This window comes from Amia ocellicauda, chromosome 12, assembly GCF_036373705.1.
Source record: "Amia ocellicauda isolate fAmiCal2 chromosome 12, fAmiCal2.hap1, whole genome shotgun sequence".
Taxonomy (NCBI): domain Eukaryota; kingdom Metazoa; phylum Chordata; class Actinopteri; order Amiiformes; family Amiidae; genus Amia; species Amia ocellicauda.
In genome coordinates, this window is record NC_089861.1 from 40,502,858 (window position 1) to 40,528,071 (window position 25,214).

The 25,214-nt window shown below is 40.6% G+C and overlaps 1 non-coding gene across 1 annotated transcript; it reads right to left on the reverse strand.

Moving 5' to 3' along the window:
- Window positions 1–24,664: 24,664 nt before the first annotated feature.
- On the reverse strand, window positions 24,665–24,738 carry trnai-aau (transfer RNA isoleucine (anticodon AAU)). Its single transcript has one exon. It is a non-coding gene; the product is annotated as a tRNA-Ile (tRNA).
- Between the last annotated feature and the right edge of the window lie 476 nt (window positions 24,739–25,214).

The following is a 25,214-nucleotide window of genomic DNA, read 5'->3' on the forward strand; positions in this document are numbered from 1 at the left end:
CAAGAGCGCAGGACTAGGACACTGTCTTGTATGAGTGTCTGTTAGGTGGATGAGGAACTCATTGGCTGAGATTCAGATAATTATTACAAAATAAATTTTTCAGCACTTCCAAATCTCACAGCCACTGCAAATCTCGCAGCTGCTGTTTTATTTTTTCAGCAGTTGCACTTCAGGGCCACCGTAAGAAAGAAACTAGGTGTAACTCAAGTAACAGAAAGGTTGAGTACTTGTATGGTTTAAACGGGTCCACTGTGCCATCCTTAATGGACAAGTTTTCGGTCCAGAAATGTACCAGCTGAATGTCTCCATCCTGCCATCGGCTCCAGTGCGTCTCTTCAGTTTTCTGTGTCATTGTGCCCGCACCGTGTGAGTTCACCCGTGCACATGTTGCAGCAAACTCTCCAGTGTAAATTCAATGTAAAGTGCTCCTTTACTTTCCACGGGTGAAGCTGTTGCCTCTCTCAAGGTTTTTTCTAGTAGCTGCGCCCCAGGTAGACCCAAGTAATCGACGATTAATTACATTTTAAGATTTTATTCGATTTTAATCAACTTTATCGCTAAGTCGTTGGAGGCCCCGCTGTCGCTGAGTACTACTGTATCTGTAAGTGTGTTTTAATGACGAGGCGGCTAACGCCAGATGGTAGGTGATTGGATGTCGTACCAAATGTACCGCTGCAGCACTGGGTCATGAACGTCATTCACGGTTCTTGTAGTTTTCATTGCCTTCTCGGTTAATTGCGACAATCCACAACCGAACTACATTTCCCACATTTTCTAACGTAATAATGATTAGTGTAAAATATAATTATTATCAAAATCCTGTCAATGTAGTGTTTACTTATAGAGTTCAAATATTGTACATGCACTGTGCGCCCAAATTGTATTTCACACTCGCACATTATTTTCACTCACAAATTCGAGCATAACGCTCACACTGTAGAGCCCTGGGTTACCTATGTAGTAGCCCCATATAGACCAGTGTGTCTCTATGGTTACCTATGTAGTGGCCCCAGTATAGACCAGTGTGTCTCCATGGTTACCTATGTAGTAGCCCCAGTATAGACTAGTGTGTCTCTATAGTTACCTATGTAGTAGCCCCAGTATAGACCAGTGTGTCTCTATGTTTACCTATGTAGTAGCCCCAGTATAGACCAGTGTGTCTCCATGGTTACCTATGTAGTAGACCCAGTATAGACCAGTGTGTCAGGAAAAGAAAATTGTTGAAAATATTGTCAATTTGTATTATTTAAAACTGTAACAAACTTTGTTATTTCTTATTTAATTTGCACTCACTGTCACTCAATGTTTTGTCAATTTGCTGCATCATTCAGGCTTCTAAATGTGCTGTATTTGAACAATACCACTTAAAACACATGAAATACAGAGTATTCAAATTCCAGCTGCCATTTGGCCTGAACTGTAATACTCATTATTAAGAAGTCACACACATTGAGTGACATTGCCTTCAAGAATCAAAACATTTCATAAACATGGAACCATCGATCTTCATCGATTTTTACCAATCATTGTTTCATTATCAATTCACATCTGATTCATATACTCCTGAGCATTCTGAGGCACAACGTGAAAAGTAAATTTTAAAATCAAAAGTCATAGGCAGGACCATACTGGACTAGACCCAAAGAGAAACAGTTCCCACTGACTAGTGACTGACTAATGCAAGCCAGCTTGACTACTGTATAATTAACAGACTTCTCACTACGTTTGACACAACATTTGGCACAATGTGACAATTATAAGTCTAACTCTATAATACAGTCCATCTAATAGACCAGAGACACACTGGTCTATACTGGGGCTTCTACATAGGTAACCATAGAGACACACTGTTCTACTACAGGGGTCGATCTTAACGCGAGCCCGCTTGCCAATGGCTAGTGCAGCTCGCTGCGGGCCAGTACAGATTCTCTAGAACTAGTCCGTGTGGCTAGTGCATATTATCTTACGTTTTACAGCTGTTACGATTTAAATCCTCAGATTTTTCCTCGGTGCGCTATTCGGTGCGCTAGTTTCACGAATGCGTGCAACTGACAATGTGCCAGCGGTTGCGTTCGGTTTGTGTCCTCCAGCCTAACTCCGGTAGTATTTTATATAGAAATGTACTGGAAACGATCGCTACTAGCGCACGTCAAGATGTAATCGAATGTACCACTTGCAGCAGACAACAGAGGCAGTCTGTGGAGTGACCAGAGCATCATTAAACGTGAGTATAACCCTAAAACAAAGCCAAAAGACAAGAAAACGTGTGTATCAATCCTTAAATACAGTTGCATAGACCATAAATAAGCTACGTTAAAATACAAGTAAACGTATAGAGTGATATTGTGCAGTTAGGGATGGGCCATTTGGTATTGGGGGGGGGGTACTGGATTAAACTGAAGAAACCTTGTACATAAATCCTTTAACACAGTTGCATACACCATAAATATGCAACACCGTATTTAAGTCAATATATAAGCAAACATATATGATATAGATAGTGATATTATGGAGCTAGGGATGGGCCATTTGGTTTGTTGGGCGCTCACTATGGGTCGACCCTGGAGAGCTGTGGTGCAGGTGAGCGTTTCTCTCTCCTTATTTCCCTTTCTTCCTTTTCACTCTCGTCCTTTCTTGTGTTTGGTTTCAGCGCAGGGCACACACCCTGATTTCCAGTAACCATTCTGAACCGTTTTATTTTATTTCTCCAGGTATGGTGAGGACAATGACACTTTTAAAGTGGAGAGTTTCCCCAGCAGCGGCGATGATGACAATACCTAAGGAAGTGACGAGTGCCACAGAGAAGGTGACGTCAGACTACCACTCGGGCTCCACCTCGGTCTAAGACAGCAGCACCTGGGATGCCCAGCACGCCCCCCCCGCCACCCCACACACACACACACACACACACACACACACACACACACACACACACACACACACAGTGTACCGGTACTGAGCCAGCACTGTCCCCAGTCCCCTGGATCCAGCGATAATATAGAGAGCACAGAATTCAAGTGAGAAAAGTAAATTCGGATAATTGTGAAAGTCTACAGAAGCCCCCGCACTGCGACTGTCTGTTTACTCTGATGGTGCTCAATTCATGTTGCCGTTCTAGACAAGCGGCCTGTGTCATTAATGCTGGCTGAACACGGCTGATCGTGGCACAGAGCGCCAGCAATTGTGAAAAGGCACATTAAATGGTTATGGTTCCTTTCATCGCTTAGCTGGCTTGCCCTGTGTGATAAATGTCTGAGCTTTTATCGAGATCATGTATTCTACAATTTATGACAGTTGAGCAATAACATATAAACTGTTTTGCAGGCGCCTGATTTTGTGTGCCAGCCTGTTCCAGCATGGCAGCAGCTACCCAGGAATAAGTGTGTTCTGTACATAGCGTAGTGCTTTGCCAAACATAGTGCATTGTTTCTCTGACAGCAGATGGTGAAAGTTATCTAATATGTAAACATTGGTACAGGATTAAGTTAGTAACTCAAAGGTGTTGCCCTTTGGGTCAGATTGCAACACAAGTGCAGGATACGCACTAAATTGCAGCCTAGTATATAATTTCCTGGGGGATTGTACACACCTGGGGCTTATACCAATCAATTAGCAACAAACAAATGATCCGGAGGTCCGATATAGAGCAGAGGAACAGCTTTCCAAAGCCCAGTGGGTCATAGGGAACATGTTGCCTTTGTGATTGAAAGATGCTTCTTAAATAATGCTCAATTTGCTCTGCTTGTGCAACCAATGCATATATTGTTAGAAAGTGAAATTGATACGCGGGATACTCATTTTGCTGCCCTTATCCTTGTAGAATTTGTAATTCGTGTTCAGATCCTTTATGGAGAAAAAAATATGACATTCAATGTGCATCAATTTACTCCTCTGGCCTCAAATGTCAATAATTGGGGAGCCCTGTGAGCACATTCTGCTTCTTATTTTGAAAATGGAAATGGAAAGCTTGTTAAGCTGTTGAGGTGCACCACTACACAGTTAATATGTTTATGCTGTCAAAGACTCTCCATTTAGCAATCTACACAACATTACTGAGAGGGTATCGAATTTCTGTAGCAAATTAACTGAACCACCAGTTTTTTTTTAAAAAGGAAAATTAATAAAATCGTCTTGAATGGTTCAAAAACTGTACTCCTTGGTTTAAGTACATTTGAAGAAAGAAAAGAATGAAATTATTAGAAGGGAAACCACAAAACTTGAGACAGGGGTGACAGGTAGCGGTGATCTGGGGAATCCATGCAGCAGGTCCGACAACGAGACACTTGGCACTGGCAGCACATGCTTTAGTGCTCTGGGAGTGTTTACAGCCTGTGAGTTTAACACTTCATGACCGACAGCTGCCCTTCATGCCAACACAATACACATCAACAATGACTTTCATCACCATGTTCATCTGGACACTATGCACTCAGGGTGGGAATTATTTTGATTTTATTATTTCCATTTTGTATGTATTTCTTTGTAATATCTAAACAGGCACACATCAAACTCATAGACCAAATCAGATTGTTTTCATGTATATTACATATATATGTAAGCATTATTTTTATTCTTCGTTTCCAGAATCCAGCGGACAGTATACTGTGACTCAGACTCCATCAGTGAAATCTGTTCAGCCAGGAGAGACATTCACTGTGACCTGTAAACCCAGCAGTGCAGTGTATATTAACAACATCCTACACTGAGACCAACAGAAAACTGATTTATTTTGCCACTACCCGTCAGTCTGGGATCCCCATTATAGTGTTGGGCTGTGGTGAATGAGGGCCCAGAGTGTGAGCCATCTCTGAGTGACTGTGCTACACTGCTCCACAATATCACAATATGTACTGCTGGTCATAGCAATACAACAATAACAATACCCTGCACACAACACATGCCCTTAATAAGCTCCTTCTCTGTCAGAGGGCAGCCTGAGACACGTCTTGGAATCCAGCATGACTTCACTATTGACAAATAGTACATAGATTAAAAAAAAAAAGTTTCTACCTACTTTAGTCAGCTAATGTGTCACCTCACCCCTTTCTAGAAAATAAAATGATATTTGTTACATCAGTAATACTTGCATATCATATGAAAGAGGGAGACTGGGACACAGATTAATCTGATTAGACATTAGTATTAAACTGGGATCTCTGACAGGGGTAAAAATAGAAGAAAACCAGGAAAGTGTCCCACCCCTATCAAGTCCCACCTGTGTTCACAGCTCCCAACTCATCTAACTTTCTGTGACAGGATTTGGATGAAGGAAGCTGCTCTGCATACCTGTCCTCCCCGAGGTAACTGGATTTAAACTGCATTTTAGGTAACTTTTGTTTAATCATGCTGACAATGGATTTTATGTATTTTTTTCTTTGTTTTTATCCATCTTTAAACTATTGTTATATTATGATTTGTAACGTACAATAGTTTTAAAAGTCATCTGTCTAATTGCCACTTGGTGAACGGGTAGTTGGGGTTTCTTATTTGAATGGTTTCTTTTTTGGAGTTGAGTTGTTACAATGATCACGATTTGTTTTCACATTTAGAGTTTGGTTTGTAGTGTGGTTTATTTGTTTATTTTACTTCACTAACCCCAGTTCGCCTGTGGCATTTAAGATGAATAATTATTGAATCGTTTATTGCATATCCTGCTTTTATTCTTGGATTTTTGCTTGTAATAAACTGATAAACATTTTGTACAATTTATTCCGGTCTCTGCTTACTTTTATTTGATTAAAAAGATCTTGTAGGGGGAAACCTGAGTTGTGCGCATTATATCTAAAACTATTTGGGCGAAACAAGTGGCATGGTCAGTAATTTAGCCAAGGGTAGAGTGTACACATCAGCCACCTGGTTACAATTATTATGATGCACAAGACAATATGAATTATTGTGAAAAAAAAAATATATAGAGAGAGTCTGCCCATGATGACATCTGTCTAGGTCACTCACAGCAATAATTGCCCTCATAGAAATCTTGCACAGCGTCAGGGGTGGCGGCGGGGTATGGCTTGGTTAGGCTACAGCCCCACTTTAGCACCACCATGGAACAACCAAGAATATCACCGAGCAGAATAAGTGCCAGCCAGTTCCATTTGTGTCACTGCGTCATTGCTGCGTGAGCATGCAGTGTAGTGATGCAGCGCATCACACATTACACTGATCTGAGTCAAATTAGTTAACGCTAGCTAGCTATGTAAGTTGGGAAATTGGAACATTGTTAGCATTATTATGGATCGATCCAACCACGACAACCGGCAGATTGTGCTCCTTTGAAAACGTAAATGCCGAGTTTGAATATATTTTAAATAATAGGGTCGATTTGGAAACTGTGCTGACTTTGTCGTGTTTTGTGTGGCCTATGCGGCCACCTTTTGTGCTCCGTTAATTACTGTAGCGCTCTCTCTCTCTATCTGTCTCTCTCTGTGTCTCTCTATATCTTTCTTTGTGTGCGTCTGTGTGAGGGGAGTGTGATGCGTGATGTACAATCCGCTGGGTTTGCCAGACAATGTGAACGACTTTAAATAGCATGCATAGTAATTATTGCCTGAACTCAGTAGTAGTGACCATCCATGTCTGTTGCTCTCGATGTAATTTTGCGTGTGAAAAAAGGAGTCAGTGCAATCGTCTAACCCAGTGGTTTTCAAACCGGTCCTGGAGTACCCCCTGCCCTGCTGGTTTTTGTTCCAACTGCAGCGTACATTTTGTTGTCTCAAATTTGCATAGTAGTTATGCTAATCAAATATAATTTTGCTTAGCAACACGAGTTGCTTGATTAGCAACTTAAATTGGTCTACCAATTATCAAAAGTGGTGATTATTTGTTCTCACACAAACCCGCAGCGCAGCCAAGTACTCGGATATGGGCGTGTCTGGTGTAATTGGAAAGCTACAGCCCTGCCCTGTATGAGTGACAGACCCGCTGGCCAATGAGGGACGGGATTCGGGTAACAGGGCACGGAGTGCGGGCCGCCTCTCGGGCGTCACAGTAAAAAAAAAAAAATACGCGTATCTTAAAGGGGAGGTACCTCAGCATTGCTTATACGCATTTTTGATGCTTGATTTGGGACGGAAAAACGTATTTTAATGCATCGCAGAATCAGCGAATCGATGAAGAAAATACATCGCAAATGGAGGTGAATTTGTCTCACATTTTGCGATGTGAACCCTGACAAAATGTTCACTGCAACTGAGGTCTTAAATTGCTTAATTGAATCCTTAATTGACCTAACAAAGCAATATACCATTCAATTAAGTAATTAAAACCTAAATTGGAACAAAAACCAGCAGGGCAGGGGGTACTCCAGGACCGGTTTGAAAACCCATGATCTAACCCATAGCAGCCTAATGCGTGGTATTTCTAGCTACTGGGAAGGGTGCTATTTTATTGTGTATGTATTCACACTGAAATTCAGACGTTGCATTACGGGTTCGCCATCCCTGCCATAGTGTGTGTGTGTGTGTGTGTGTCAGTCCGACAGAGCAGAGCAGCGGCTGCAGCTGCGTGATTTCCAATGACACCGACACGTTCAAAAGAACCGTAACGTCGGAGCTCATCAATACTACAGTCTTTAATCATTTAGCACCGGGGCCCGTTTAATACCGGGTTGGTACACAGCCCTTCTCATGGCCAGTGAAGCAGTGTTTTTTTTTCTTATCTAGTGAAGTGAATGTGCTAACGTTACTTAAAGGTTAAGCTTTCTAGCTGACGTTTTATTTGCGAGTCTACCAGCTCCTCACTTTTGCCATGTTCAGCTTCGCCTATCATACCTGGTGTTCATGCTTTGCAAGAAATGTGGCCATTGCCTCTCTGCTTCTTTCGATTCCTTTTCCTCTCTGTCCCCTGATTTTTGCCTTTGGTGAGGCATTTTGACTCGCTAGTCAGTTTCCGCTTTGCTGAGCTGCAAAATGCACATCAGTGTGTTCCGCACATCTGACTGGCCAAGTGTTTCGACCGCACCATTTTCACAATAACAGCGTGGGAGTGGGGTATCAGATGTCCCGCTGCGTGAGGCTTCCTCTAGTTCAACTGCGTGTTGAGCTTTCTTTTCATACTTTCCCTACCATGGAAGATACTCTCAAAAAGTGGATACAAAATATTTGGTGTGAGCAGTTCAGCATAACCCCTCATACTATCGTCTGCAGTCGCCACTTTCAAGAGGAAGATTTGAGTGAGCCTAAGCTCCAGGCTAAACGGTCCCGAATTAATAAATTGGACAGTTTACTGTACAACCATGATAATAAGAAATCAATTCTGTACAACATGAAAAACAGGACAAAAATCATTTCACTGATTCTAGGATTTTGAAAATGGGGCGGGGGCCATAAGGAGGCCATGATTATTACAGAGAGGTCTGCTAGGGGGGTCTGGGGGCATGCTTTTAAAATTGGTTTTAAAAACTCAGTTTGTAAGTCAAGATTGAAGCAAATTACAAGGATAAGCTGGGCTATTCATAACAATCCAGCATTAATGTACCACCATATTTGCTACCATTTGCTAGTGACAAATGTATTTTAAAATGAACACAATAGACAACGGTGATGCCTTCTTGCCATGAACACAAGACAATACAGACAACTTTTCCACCCGCCTCACCCCCAAAAGTGCTTCAATATTGACACATTCCTTGAGCATGTGTTCAGTGCAAGAGGGAATGGTATTAGTGAACAAAATAGGGTCCCCTTAATATGCAAAAATAAAGAAAATGCCTGACTGGAGAGAATGGGTACACAACTCCCCCCAACATCACTAGAATGCATCTTTAACACTGTATGTTAAGAAGTACCTTTTACAACAAAGTGTTATGACGTCAAACAAGTATTTACGTGCAAAACAAAATCTATGTATTAATGTCTGAACAATAAGTTATGAGTGTAACATTCAATCCCTGGACCCTTATGTAACATTATATACTGTGCAAATATATACAAATAGGTCAAATAAAAAACAGCACTTATTTGTTCAATACATGGCAAAAAGGTGCTAAAATGATTTACCAAGAAAAGAACACAAAAACTTATGAGCTAAAACATATTTTTTTAACAATCAATAACAAACAATAAATAACATTAACGATTAGTATTATTCTTACTAAAAAGAAAATCATATTTGTTTTAGTTAATATGATTAATGTATATAAAAAGTATTTACTTTGAAAAACCACACTATTAAATGAAAATACATTTTAACACTATAACAAGGTAATATAGTACAAATATAACTGAAGAAACAGTAACAGCTAAACACTCAAAGATAGAGGAGGAGCAACCTCCTCTGCCTCTGTGGACCAGCCTCCTCTGATGTATGGTAACCCTAAACTAGCTATCACCATTCATCAAATTGTCAGTGTCATAGCAGAAATAAAATCCAGCACAGCAAGAGTATTTCAATGGTCAACTTACTGCGCACTGTCTGGTCCTGAGACTGACCTGCAGTGCGCATTGGAGAGCAGAGCGCAGCAGCAGGTGTGTTTGATCCAGAACTGCTCTCTCGCACCTCTATGCACCAGCCTCCTCTGGTATGTAGGTAGGTAGCAGTGGCCACACTGAACACAGGGCCCGATCTGTAATCAATGTATACCAGTGATGGCACCAGTGACTTTTCTAGTCCTAAACCCCCCCCACCAAGAATTGGGTCTGAGTTCATGGTCATTGTGCTTGTACATTAGTGTATGCGTACAGTTACAATTTACAGTATCCTTGTATGTGCTCGCTTTGCTTTGTGGAATGATGTTCGTTGCTTTATTGTTGTGTGTTTCAGATGATCATTTTATCATTTTCAGAGTTAACATAACTATAGATTCAGCAATAATTTGGTGTTCATATGTGTGTAGTGTTATCGCTATTCAATATAGTGTGCCCAGTGTGCATAATGAGAAACATGTTCAGCTCATCTGCTCTGATGTTATGGATATCAAAAATGTCAACCCTCCACAGACACACACACACAGAGACACAGACACAGACGCACTAATAGGGACAAATTTTACTCCCTCAATAAACAGGCGGACAAGGAATAATCAGGACCTGATTTAACTGAAATAATACCAAAAAAGTTTATTGAGCTACAACGAAGCGCTCCGGAGATGGTCACTGGGCAAGACACATCTAAAGTTTTTCTAAAGAACTTGCTATCATATACAAGAGGACTCCCTTTGGTTTCTGGGCAACTAGATGATGGTAATGAGGTACCTCAAACTTTAACAAACACGTCTCCTGTGTCTTACATTATGTTCTTTCTATGTCCTTGGATGAAAATGTTTTTCTAAAAATCACCTGCACAGAACTACTGTACCTGTCCTCTCCGGAGCCATACACAAAGCTTAAATTCATATATGGGTTACACAATCTTGCTGCAACAATGGTGGGAATATAATATATTTGGCACTCAGACAGGGCACTGTCCCACATCACACACAGAGACACACACACACAAGCACAGACACACACAGACAGCCAGACAGACACAGACAGTGTGCTTGACAAATACTTCCCCTCACAGTCAAGTCAACATGAGCCGCATTATCTAAAAGAAGAACCCATAATTTCCTTTTGTGTCAATATCAGCGAGACAGGGATTAAAAAACACATCTGAAAATGCTACTTGTACAAGCACGCTGAGATGCCCCGTCATCAGTAGGTGTGCAGAACAGTATGGTGACAAATGTCTTGTGTGGCTCTGTGGCTTAATGGATAGCGCGTTGGACTTCTAGTGAAAAGGGCAGTGGTCAATCAAAGGTTGTGGGTTCGAGTCCCACCAGAGTCAGTGCTCACTTCATGAAACTTAGAGCTTGCTGGGCTTCCTCGTGACAGCCAGAGGTATCTTGCAGTCAAGTGCCTTGCTGATGCCTTCACTTCTTACTTTTCTGGAATGCCAACTTTGTCCCAAATCCTTGCTTGACTATCAAGACCTCATACGCTGCTTCTTTTCCTTGCCACTGTCACTGTACCAGTCCCCCTCCGTGTCAGTTGCATCTCCGGGAACAGCTGGATCAGGTGGCCTTGTACTTAAGGCCATGGACTACTAAGCCGTTGTGTTTTGCACCCATGGCTTTCTATCCCACCATCGTTGTGGGCATTCCTTGTTTGACATTTCTTGACGACTGACGCCGTGTACGTCCAATGGACAGTTCCAAGATTCGCAAGACAGAGCTACTTGTGCATTATTGCCCGCTTAACCTGGCTGCCTCTCGAGTGAGCAAAGCCATTTTACCAAATAGAAGAACCCATCATTTCCATCCGTCTCAAAATCAGCGAGACAGGGATTTAAAAAACACAACTGTAAATGCTACTTGTCAAATCACGCTGAGACGCCCGGTCATCTGCAGGCATGCAGAAGAGTATCTTCGTCGTACAGTTTTGTGGTTCTGTGCCACAATGGATAGTGTGCTGGACTTCTAGTGACACACACACACACACACACACACACACACAGACACTACAATTCAATATTCAATGTGCAAACAAGTTTAGCCAGAAGAAACAGAACTCTTTCAATCAATAAATCATGAATATACATTACAAATCGATTCAGAATATGCATAATACAATGTAAAAGCCAGACACAGGGATGGAGAGAATCTCTGGTTCCGTTGGTGTCCGGGCTTTATTGTGGTTCACAGGGTAAACGGGACAAAATACAAGGGGTAAAAACAACCAAAACGAAACATCCACACAAAACAGGGTGCTCCGGGCAGTCAGGGTTGGGAGTGTCAGTCCTCCTTCTCAGCGGGTTAGCTGCCTCCATCTGGGAAGGAGAGGGATTAAATAGAGAAGGCACAGCTGCCACTGACGTCACAATCGCCTCGGTGCTCATTGCCCGCAACCGTGAGTCCACAGCCTGTTAGCGAGGGAGCGACAACACAGCTGTGGCACATGAGCACCTCATCAGCAGACGTCAGCAGCAGCCGTGCCGTGACAGACAGCGGCCTGTCACATACAATTGTATATTTCCTGCGTTCCGTTCCTGCACTCTCTCATTCACCCATTCTAGCTGAGGCAGCCAGTGAGCCCACACACGTGCTATCCCTTCCTCTTCCTCTCACTTCACTGCTATATCAGCGATGACATCATAGAAATCTCTCACCTGACAGCAATGACATTACAGAGCACATACATTATGTCTCTCGCCACACTGTCAGTGTTGACTTTCTCGCTCAGTATGCCAGCTCTCCCGGAAACACTGCAATACGTGGATGAGTTTGTACCATTTTTGGATGCTCTACCCTGCTGGGGCGGAGCTGTGATCCAGCTGAAAAGCAGGTCAGGCATGTGGGCACCTGGGCAGCGAAAGATGTATTCGTAATGAAGAGAAACCCAGGTCCAACCCTCCGGTTCAGCCACAGACAGCCACAGAAGTAGTATAGATGGCGGCATCACTTATTTTGACAGCTGGAAGTCCCGCCCTCCCTATGAACCTTTGAACGGGAACTCCTCTCTCCTTCCCAGCACCCCCCTTGGGTTACCATTTGACCCTCCCTTGTCAGCCATCTTGGATGATATCGGCTATTTTGGATGTCAGCCATCTTGGCTGATATCGGCCATTTGTAAGGTCATAGGTCATCTGGTAAGATGGTAGCCATTTTGTTAGGGTGACATCCATCATGGTGAGTGTCCAAGTGCACCTCACCCTGCTGGTGTGGAGATGTAACGTTTAATAGCGTAAACTGTGTTTTTAAGGTTATATTGTTTTCATGATACTGTGTTGGAAAATTAAGAAATAAGAAAATAAAAGTTTTATATATGTTAGGTTATAATGTTTTATGATACTGTTTAAGTAAATAAAAAGAATAAGAAAAGTTATATATATATATATATATATATATATATATATATATAGGTTATATTGTTTTATGAAACTGTTTTAGTAAATTAAAAAATATAGAAAAGTTTTAAATATATATATATTTAAGGTTATATAGAGAATAAGAAAATATAAGTTTTAAATACATATATATATATATATATATATATATATATATATATATAAGATTATATTGTTTTATGATACTGTTTAAGTAAATAAAAAGAATAAGAAAAGTTATATATATATATATATATATATAGGTTATATTGTTTTATGAAACTGTTTTAGTAAATTAAAAAATAAGAAACGTTTTAAATATATATATATATATATTTAAGGTTATATAGAGAATAAGATAATAAAAGTTTTATATTTTATTTTAGGTTAAAATGTTTTATGATTTGTTTTAGTAAATTAAAAAATAAGAAAAATAAAAGTTTTATATATATACAAGATTATATTGTATACATTTAAGAAAAATAAAAGTTGTAAATACACATTTATATTTTATTTTAGATTATGTTTGATTATACTGTTTTAGTAAATTAAAAAATAAGAAAAATAAACGTTTTATATATATTTAAGGTTACAATGTTTTATGATACTGTTTTAGTAAATTAAAAAGAAATATGAATATTTACTCAGAGTGGGATTTGAACCCACATGTGTTTTTAGTTTATATGTTTTATGATTAGGCTTAGGATGATACTGTGTTAATAAAAAATAAATAAAAATAAAATAAATAAAAAGGTAAGAAAAAATCAATTAAGAAATGTATAGACTTACATATATTGCATGTCATTACATATATATTTAAGCAAACACAGATAAACACACATACCTATATCTCTTTAGTTTATATTTATCAATAGACAATAGAGAACAACAGTGAAATGTATAGAATTATATCTGTACATTTTGACCAGCACTGTACTTATTATATTTGTTACATTAGTGAATGCTCAAACGTAGCCTTAACATGTATCATATTTAAGAATATTCTGCATTTCATTCCATTACACACACACACACACACACACACACAAACATATATATATATATATATCTTGTTAGGTTTTATTTATCAAAAGACACTAAAGACATGCACACCACTTTTCTTAGAGAGACACAGTGAAGCACTATTTGTGAATACTCATATGTAATAAATAATATATGTATATATGATTTGTTTGTGCTTTAATGTATAGAATTAATAAAATACACACACACACACACACACACACAATGGTGACTTTTATTGTGACAAACAAGCATTTTACAACATGGAACATAGTCAGAAGTAGAAAAAGATACTCCATGAAATGTTTTATAGATACTTGTAATCATTAATTTCTTGTTAACAACACCAACATTGGACAGAAAGAAACACTGACCTGTACAGAGTAATGTCATTTCCAGCATATTCCATATATATTCCCAGTTCCTTCTATTGGGAATCCGGTGTTGGCTTCAGCTGAGTCGCAGTAGCCTGTTAGGCACTGGCTCCTGGCTTTTCTATCCCTGTCTGCCCCTGTTGAGCATGCTTGGGAAAAGCAATGCAGAACCGTTATCCCTTCCTACCGGACTGTGACTTGTATACAGTTCATTCTATAGGTGGGAGTGCATGTGTTTTTTACACGTGTACCCCGCCATTGTACATAGTTCCTTTGTCAGCAGGCCTTGGCCCCTCCCTAGCTATACTAGCTGTGCTGAGGGCCACTGCTGCTGTATTCAGCAGTAGGCTTTGAGTTTGCTCTTGTGCCCCGCTGTGTATATAGTTCATTTATTGACATCAGTAGAGCATCTGTTGCCGCTAGCTTCCGCAGTGGGTATCCTGCTCCTGTGTCATGTGTGTGGTGCATGAACTGGCTCCTGCGCCCCGCAGTGTATATAGTTCTTTAGAATATACAGTTGAGCTTGTCCGCTCCTTATTAAGTTTAGAATGGACAACTGCTCCTGTTGTTAGCGAGGGCACTCGTGCTTCGCTATGTATATAGTTCCTTTGCCAGCAGTCTGTGGCCCCGCCCTAGCTATGCTAGTGCTGAGGCCACTGCTGCGGTGTCCAGCGGAAGGCACTTGAGTTGGTTCTTGTTGGTCCACTGTGTATATAGTTCCATTATTCGTAATTGAACTATCCAGCAGTGGCTATCTAGTCTGGGTAGCCCGCTGTATGTTGAGCACGGGCTCAACGGACTGCGACCTGTGCTTATATGGTGTGGTCTGGGTATTGGCCCTGCTCCTAGCCCTGCTAGTAGAGCAGGAGACTGCTATTACTAGGCTTCATGGTAGGCACAAGGTCTTGTTGCCTGTGGATACACCATTGCTTATTTCTTCCCAGTTCAGCGTGACTGTGGTCTTCGCGTCTGAGCAGCCCAGATGTGGCCCAAGGGGCCCCTGTGGTTCTATCATAGAGTTGGTACGGCTCCTAGTAGGTTCGCCTCGGGGCAGGCTCTCTTACCAGCTCGCTGCCTCCTCCCTTGCGACGGTTTGGTTATACTGTAACACCTCCCCCTTGGGCAGTGCTTCTGACTCGAAAGATAACGATAGGTTGCGTATGAAACCCCGGTTATCTGAGAAAACAAGCACTGCCCAAGGGTTGCAAGCTCGCGCGGGAGTTCAAGCTCCCGGCAAAAAGAGGAAGTCCTTGTGCAGACGTCACCTTTTATACAAACAGGAAGTGGAAGGGTCCTGTTTGAGTGACGGGCACAAGGGCCAATGGCAGCTTTGATAGACAAAAGTCTTCGATGCGTTCCAGCGATGCACGCTGAAAACCCCTCCCCCTTGGGCAGTCCTTCTTTTCTCAGATAACCGGGGTTGCATATGCAACCTATCGTTCTTTGTCTATGGTTAAATCCCTCTCACTTTGTAACTTTTACTAGTAAGTCAAATTGAGATTTTAAAAGTTGGTACATGTGAGTCAGAGCCAAGAAGTTTGAATTCAGACTGTAGGTTGTTTATGTACATGGGTAAATTACTTTTGCTAGCCTAGTATAGTACTATATACCAATGCTTTATTGTCCTTCAGGCTAAATCATTTTGTATACCAAACAATGGTGAGTGACATATTCTGAGTAATGTACTTAAACTAGTGCTAATCATGCTCTGAAACCAACCCATAGAGAACAAGGTGAAAACTGGAATTAATGGCAAAGCACAGCCATAAACAGTCAACATAATCAAGCCCAGTTAGAAATATAGATGTCTAATTATTTTGAGCACTAATCTTACATTTCATAAAGAAAAGCATTTAATTCTTAGCAATTGTTAGGTGTATGCTGTACGTATTCCAGTTAGTTCACTGTAATGACAGAAATGAGAAGTTCATTTCTTTAGCACACTCACGGAAAACCATTTATTTTTAAACAGTTACTAGATAGCCAGTTTAGGCCTTCATCTTAGTTATTTCTAATAGCAAGAGTGCTTAAAATTATTAATTGAATTATATATCTTTGTTCCCCCTTTTTCTTACTGCTCTCATAAAATAACATTTTATTCAAGCAATAACAGGGTAGCCTAAATATACAACATATCTTAAAGTACAAGGCATCTGAAAGCTGTGTATGGTCTCAATGCATTTGATGCGGAGGATTAATTCAACTGAAAATGGTCAAAACTGTGGACTTTTATTGAATGTTAAATTTGACAGTGTTCTCTCTTAAGGACCTGTTGCCTGTGGGACGTTGCTGCTTTGGTTGTGTCCAGTGCCATTTCAGATAAGAGAGGCTCTGCAGGACAAGCAGGACAGAAACCCGTCTCACAGACACTCTGCCTGCTCTGCATCTCCATTTCCCCTCTCCACCGCACACAGCTGAACGTTATTCTGAATCTTACACAGAGCGCTCAGCTTCTGACACTGATGGCAACATGGGGCCTGGCTCCGAGCCTGAGGAAAACCATGAGGTAATTCAAACTTATTTAATTTCTATACTGTGAAATGTCAGATTGAAAGTGGTTTCTGTTCTTAATGTTTGTATTGTTTATGTATTTCATGTATTTTTGTACAGTTTTGTGTTGACGAGTCCTACATCAACATGAATGTGAATTTCAATGTGAAGAGCACGTGTCATGCTCTGTAATGCAAGGGAGCAATGAGGGGCTGTAGAGACACTCATAAGAGTAGCAGGAGCACTTTTTTATGAACTACTAATTTGTTATATTTTAATAGAATATGAAATGTAGTAGAAAGTTGTATCAGATCAGACCACTGGACAGAAACACCCCACCAAGACTGAGTTTTCATGTTTCTGCACATGTCACCTACAAACTGTTGACAGAGTGGATGAGGGTCTACAGCAGAGGTTCCCCATCCTGAGGTTGTGACAAAGTCAGGGTGAGTTTTGTTTAATATGTTTTTAAATTATTATTATTATTATTATTATTATTATTATTATTATTAAATTATTATATTGTTATTTTAAATATATTATTCTGTAAGTAAAAATATGATTGCTTAATATGTTTTTGCATTATTATTACTATTATTATATAGTATTTGTTATTTATATATATGAATTTGTAATTAAAAATATGATAAAATTATGTCAAATTAAATCAAAATTATAAACCACATTAATGTACATAGTATAACAACATGATACATATGATACAAAAAACATGTCTTAGTATTTTAGGGGTTGGAGGCTAATTTGAAAATGTTACAATGGGGTAAGGTTTTAAAGCCCTGGCCTACAAAGTCATTTTAAACCCCACCGCACAGCATTGTCAAAGCCCTGCTACCCGCTATCAATGCAGTTGTTAGCTCTGTATTAGACAAGTGTCTAAAAGTTGCATGAATAGATTAATAATACCCCTGTACTACTGGTAAACCTTTAAGTTTACATCATAATTTTTGTAAGTGTTGGAATATGTTGAGGGTGAGCCTATTTGTTTCTGTGTCTGTGAAATAAGCCATTTTACAAAACATAGAGTTTGTAGTGATTTTTCAGAGTTTCAGGGTTTAGTAGAATGCAGTTTTGGTTCATATAAATATGACGTTGTGCTTATTTCAGTCTGCTGTGTGTGTTTCCTGAAGACTGACTGCATTTTCACTATGTAGTTTGCAGATTACTCCTAGAAGTTACATAAATAATTTTACAAAACTTAAAATTTGCAGTAAAATACCATTTGTGCTTATTATATCCTTGCAGTGTGGTCCCTATTTCTGTGTTTTGTATGTGTGTCATGCTTGCAGTTGTCACCATGTATTTGTAGGTTTGAAAAATAAGGTATTTCCAAAGGAATAGAAACTTAAGAGTTTCTCACTTTATTTACAATAGATACCTGATGTACTTTGTCGCCAGAACCTGGTATAACTTTGAAAAAGAAGCCAAGAGTGAAAGACTGAATAGAATATATATGGAATATGCTGGAAATGACATTACTCCGTACAGGTCAGTGTTTCTTTCTGTCCAATGTTGGTGTTGTGAACCAGAAATTAATGATTACAAGTATCTATACAACATTTCATGGAGTATCTTTTTCTACTTCTGACTATGTTCCATGTTGTAAAATGCTTGTTTGCCACAATAAAAGTCACCATTGTGTGTGTGTGTGTGTATTTTATTAATTCTATACATTTGAGCACAAACAAATCATATATACATATATTATTTATTACATATGAGTATTCACAAATAGTGCTTCACTGTGTCTCTCTAAGAAAAGTGGTGTGCATGTCTTTAGTGTCTATTGATAAATAAAACCTAACAAGATATATATATGTTTGTGTGTGTGTGTGTGTGTGTAATGGAATGAAATGCAGTATATTCTTAAATATGATACATGTTAAGGCTACGTTTGAGCATTCACTAATGTAACAAATATAATAAGTACAGTGCTGGTCAAAATGAACAGATATAATTCTATATATTTCACTGTTGTTCTCTATTGTCTATTGATAAATATAAACTAAAGAGATATAGGTATGTGTGTTTATCTGTGTTTGCTTAAATATATATGTAATGACATGCAATATATGTAAGTCTATACATTTCTTAATCGATTTTTTCTTACCTTTTTATTTTGCAAACATAGTATCATCCTAACCCTAATCATAAAACATATAAACTAAAAACACATGTGGGTTCAAATCCCACTCTGGGTAAATATTAATTTTTCTTTTTAATTTACTAAAACAGTATCATAAAACAGTGTAACCTTAAATATATATAAAACGTTTATTTTTCTTATTTTTTAATTTACTAAAACAGTATAATCAAACATAATCTAAAATAAAATATATATGTGTATTTACAACTTTTATTTTTCTCAAATGTATACAATATAACCTTGTATATATATATATATATATATATACACTCACCTAAAGGATTATTAGGAACACCTGTTCAATTTCTCATTAATGCAATTATCTAACCAACCAATCACATGGCAGTTGCTTCAATGCATTTAGGGGTGTGGTCCTGGTCAAGACAATCTCCTGAACTCCAAACTGAATGTCTGAATGGGAAAGAAAGGTGATTTAAGCAATTTTGAGCGTGGCATGGTTGTTGGTGCCAGACGGGCCGGTCTGAGTATTTCACAATCTGCTCAGTTACTGGGATTTTCACGCACAACCATTTCTAGGGTTTACAAAGAATGGTGTGAAAAGGGAAAAACATCCAGTATGCGGCAGTGCTGTGGGGGCGAAAATGTCTTGTTGATGCTAGAGGTCAGAGGAGAATGGGCTGATTCAAGCTGATAGAAGAGCAACTTTGACTGAAATAACCACTCGTTACAACCGAGGTATGCAGCAAAGCATTTGTGAAGCCACAACACGTACAACCTTGAGGCGGATGGGCTACAACAGCAGAAGACCCCACCGGGTACCACTCATCTCCACTACAAATAGGAAAAAGAGGCTACAATTTGCACAAGCTCACCAAAATTGGACAGTTGAAGACTGGAAAAATGTTGCCTGGTCTGATGAGTCTCGATTTCTGTTGAGACATTCAGATGGTAGAGTCAGAATTTGGCGTAAACAGAATGAGAACATGGATCCATCATGCCTTGTTACCACTGTGCAGGCTGCTGGTGGTGGTGTAATGGTGTGGGGGATGTTTTCTTGGCACACTTTAGGCCCCTTAGTGCCAATTGGGCATCGTTTAAATGCCACGGCCTACCTGAGCATTGTTTCTGACCATGTCCATCCCTTTATGACCACCATGTACCCATCCTCTGATGGCTACTTCCAGCAGGATAATGCACCATGTCACAAAGGTCGAATCATTTCAAATTGGTTTCTTGAACATGACAATGAGTTCACTGTACTAAACTGGCCCCCACAGTCACCAGATCTCAACCCAATAGAGCATCTTTGGGATGTGGTGGAACGGGAGCTTCGTGCCCTGGATGTGCATCCCACAAATCTCCATCAACTGCAAGATGCTATCCTATCAATATGGGCCAACATTTCTAATGAATGCTTTCAGCACCTTGTTGAATCAATGCCACATAGAATTAAGGCAGTTCTGAAGGCGAAAGGGAGTCAAACACAGTATTAGTATGGTGTTCCTAATAATCCTTTAGGTGAGTGTATATACAACTTTTATTTTTCTTATTTTTTAATTTACTAAAACAAATCATAAAACATTATAACCTAAAATAAAATATAAAACTTTTCTTTTCTTATACTCTTTTTATTTACTAAAACAGTATCATAAAACAATATAACCTATTGATTATATATATATCTGTATTTAAAACTTTTATTCTCTTTTTATTTACTAAAATAGTAGCATAAAACAATATAACTTTAAATATATATATGTATTTAAAACTTTTCTTATTCTCTTTTTATTTACTTAAACAGTATCATAAAACAATATAACCTTAAAAACACAGTTTATGCTATTAAACATTACACCTCCACACCAGCAGTGTGAGGTGCCCTTGGACATTCACCATGATGGATGTCACCCTAACAAAATGGCTACCATCTTACCAGATGACCTATGACCTTACAAATGGCCGATATCAGTCAAAATGGCCGATATCATCCAAGATGGCTGACAAGGGAGGGTCAAATGGTAACCCAGGGGGGTGCTGGGAAGGAGAGAGGAGTTCCGGTTCAATGGTACATAAGGAGGGAGGGTCAAAGAGTAACCCAGGGGGGTGCTGGGAAGGAGAGAGGAGTTCCAGTTCAAAAGTACATAGGGAGGGCGGGACTTCCGGCTGTCAAAATAAGTGATGCTGCCATCTATACTACTCACAGACACAGTTAGCCACAGCCACGGCTTCTTCCAATTCTCGTCAGTGTTCCAGATTCGATGTTTTTTTTCTTCAGTGACGTTGTAAACACGCACGTGGGGAGCACATCAAAACCCAGTTTTGTGATTCAGTTACAGAAACAACTGACACAGCGGAGCAGTAGGGGTTGTAACATTTTTTGGTCCAAGGTCTGGACCACAGCGACTGAGTGGTCCGGACCTCGGCACTGTGGTCCACGGAGTGGTCCCGATCACGTAACGCAAATTGGGATGGGTTTTTGTTTAGTTTTTTTGGACACACCGTATAAAACCCATTTACTGTCAAATATATTATCGACATATCCAAACTACAAACATAATGATCATAAATGTACAATATTAATAGTATAATTCTCATTTGTAACATAGCCGATAGCTGATTTCTTTTTTAATCTTATCTATCAGACAATTTGTAGGAAGCTGTGCTAACGTTACTCTGAAAAATGCGCTTACATTGAGCAACTTTGTCATTCTGAATGAAATTATTCAAGTTATCAATTTTTCCTCATCATGACTGAAGAGAAAAGATAGCTTATTTAGAATCTTATCTTTAATTTAATGTCAGCCTATTTACATGTCCTCTGTTTGCGCTCTGCCAAGAAATGTTTTATCAACTTTTTTGGTTAAACCATATCTTCCTTATTTTATCACTGTGAGATCTAGCAACATTAAAAACAAAAGCATAGGTTGTTTTGTTTATGTATGGTTAACATTGTAATAGTTGGTATTTTAAAGAGAGATTATAAGAGATGTATTAACGTATTGATCATCTGATGCCCTTTGTCTTTTCTTGAAGGATAATGTCATTATGAAGAAGATAAAACTTTTTTTTTTTAAACACCTCCCCCCAGCAGGATTTGGGTCGCCTCCGCACTGTTTCTGCTGAAACAAAAAAACAAGTGTCAATCTCTGCAGGAATCTACTCCGGCTCCCCCTTCTGGTGATGAAGAGGAACCCGAGTCCAAGATGCTTCCAACCAGCCCTCAGGCGCTCCCTTCGGCTGTAGGTCACGCTCCAGGGGGCCGGGGGAGTTAAGAGGGTGTCACTGGACGGGGACGACAAACGCCTCCAGTGACAGACGGACGCACACAGAGAGAGAAAGAGACAGAGAGAGAGAGTTGCACTTCCTCCTGCAATGCAATAAATATGCCCAAAATAAGGGACACATTCCTTAACAAAATAATGAATGCCACCCTACCTTTGACAAAACTGAGAAAAAATAAAAATGGTCAGTCCTCCTGGAGGAGGGACACACAGCCTCCCTGGCTGCCCAATATGTCACCGCCTGCCACAGCCTGAGGGGCACAGTGACACATGAGCACCAGCTGTAAATAAAATGTAAATACTCATTTGTAATGCATGTCATTGTATTTCCAAAAAGGAATCTGTAAACACTAAACCTATTTTCTTTAGTTCTATGTATTAAAGATCATTTTTAGTTTATTACATTTTGTTTTTCTGTACTTTTATACATCTTATTGTGATTTTGGCAGGACGCTGTCTGTCACGGCATGGCTGCTGCTGACGCACACTAATTAGGTGCTCATGTGTTGCAGCCGTGTTGTCCGCTGCTTCGCAGACAGCTTGTGAGCTCACGGCTGCAGGCAATGATCACTGAGGCGACTGTGACGTCATTGGCAGGTGTGCTTCATCTATTTAATCCCTCTCCTTCCCCGAGGGAGACTTTATTGTGACTGCCCGGAGCACCCTGTTTGTGTGGATGTTTTGTGTGCTGGTTTTGCCTTGTTTTCCCCTTTTTGTGTTTTTTTCTGTTGGACTATTGTGAACCCCAATAAAGCTCGGACACCGCCGGAACCCGAGACTCTCTCCGTTTATTGTGTCCGGCATTTACATTTGGTGGCCAATGTGGGGAAGCTTTGTGACATACTTACCCTGAACTCTGTACCCGGAAGGACAGCTATGGAGGCGTCTCCAGTGGAACAGTTGTTGGCCCCAGTGGTGAAGCTGCAGGCTCAAAAACAACAAACTCTCGAGACGCTTGTCCAGCAACTTCAAGTACCAGCTCCTGCACCTAACCCTGCTGTTTACCGCAGCAAACCCGGCTTGGGCAGGTCTGCAGATTCCAAAGATGGGACCGGAGGACGACCCAGAGGCTCTGAATTTCTGTCCAATATTAAAGATCCTAGGCTCTCATTGTCTGATTTGGCTGGGGCACAATTGGGACATGTCTCTGGGGACCGATCACCATTAGTGACTGCAGGTGATGAGAGGGGCAGGTACAGCCTTCCCTCTGACTCCAGTCGTGTAGCAGCCAACAGTACCCTGTTGGACCCAGGGGAAGGAACGAGTTCTGGGACTCACCTCCTCTCTCCTTCTTCCAGTGGAAGGCCCGACACTGGATCCCGCCTTCAACCGGGTTTCCGATTTCGCTATGGACCAGACACAGGATGATGCCCTGGGACATATATATGACCAGGTCAGAGTTGTTGATGGTTGCATAGTGAATACACAGAGGGCACTTTGTGTTTCTCTCCAAACCAGCAGCCAAACCGATCATGCTGGATGATGTTGCAGACAGAATAACGTTCACCACGGTGCCTCCACACTCTTTCACGAATACCAATCGAGCTGCACGGTGCTGGGCTGTGAGCACAGGTCCCACTAGAGGATGACGGGCCCTCGTGCCACCCTCATAGAGTCTGTTTCTGACAGTTTAGTCAGAAACATGCACACCAGTAGACTGCTGGAGGTCATTTTGGAGGGCTCAGGCAATGCTCCTCCTGTTCCTCCTCGCACAAAAAAGCAGATACTGGTCCTTCTGGTTCTTCTGATAGCACGGATGAATGTGCCATACTGGAGGAGCTGGACTACCTGTGCAACCTGAATGGGCTGCAGGGAGCACCTCATAATTCCAGTAGTGACAAGGACACTAGCAAAAGGCAAAACTAGAGAAGAATCAGTCAGGAAGGATAAGGAGAGAGCAATCGTCTGTGGCCACCACCTGCAAAACCATTCCCTTTTTGGGGTTGTCTTGCTGTTGCCTATCTCCGGTGCACCTGCTGTCACTTTCATTTGCACCAAAACAAGAGACAGTGATTCACAACCGCTTAGGCTTCCTAACTGTACAGATTAATATGCCTGAACTGTAACTGACTTGGTATTATGCTGTGATGATTACTTGTTCCCTTATTTTTTTGAGAGGTGTATTATAGAAGATAGCCTTGAGAATGCGGCCACAGAATTGCGGGAATCCGTGACTTTCAACACTTATGCAACCGAGTCGAGGTGACCAACAGCTCAATGTCTGGTTGGCACCAATGCTTAGATGTGCCATTCATGAAACTTGCGTTGATTCTTGAAGCCACTGGCATTGCTTCCCTCTCCAAGTCTGTGTAATAAGGAATTGGCAGGAGCCCACGAGTTGAAACTATCAGAGGACAGAATGCAAATGAAGTGTTCTGAGAAAAGCAAAGCGGCGAAAGGACATTTTCCCGTGTGCATGTAGATGGCCGACTTTGACAGTGCTTGATGAAGTCTTGTGGATCCTACCACTGCTTAAGTGCACTACTACGCTTGCCTTCAGGGAGTTTCATGTCAAACATTCAAAAAACAGGACTCGAACTAGACGGATGAGCACCTACGATCGGTCTTGGCCGATGTGGGGATCGAACCCAAGACCTTGGCGTTATTAGCACCACGCTCTAACCAACTGAGCTAACCGGCCATCAAAAGCAGTCTCTCTGCCAGGCATTTCCTCATGTTTATGTAATTTGGCTGCAAAATGCATTACACACAAGTGTGAAAAGAACACTTTTGCAATTCCTAGCATTGGTGATGCTATAAATCAATCTGTCAGGAGTGGGATTTGAACCCACGCCTCCATCAGGAGACCAGAAAACCCTTCTACACTCTTCAAGGGAACAACACCTTAAGTCTGGCAAATTAGACCACTCGGCCATTCTGAGAGGATGTATACGTCCACCGGGAGATTATATACTGATCAAGAAAACTGCGGGAACTCTTAAATCACACATCGGATCTCCGTGATCGAAGTCTAGGAAACCTCAAGATCTTCACCGTACATTGCATAATTCGTAACTCTCCCACCTCCATGCTTTTGAGACTGTACTGGGAGACACAGCAAACTTTCTTCAGACGGCACGTATGGATGTGCCATACTGCAGGAGCTGGACTACCTGT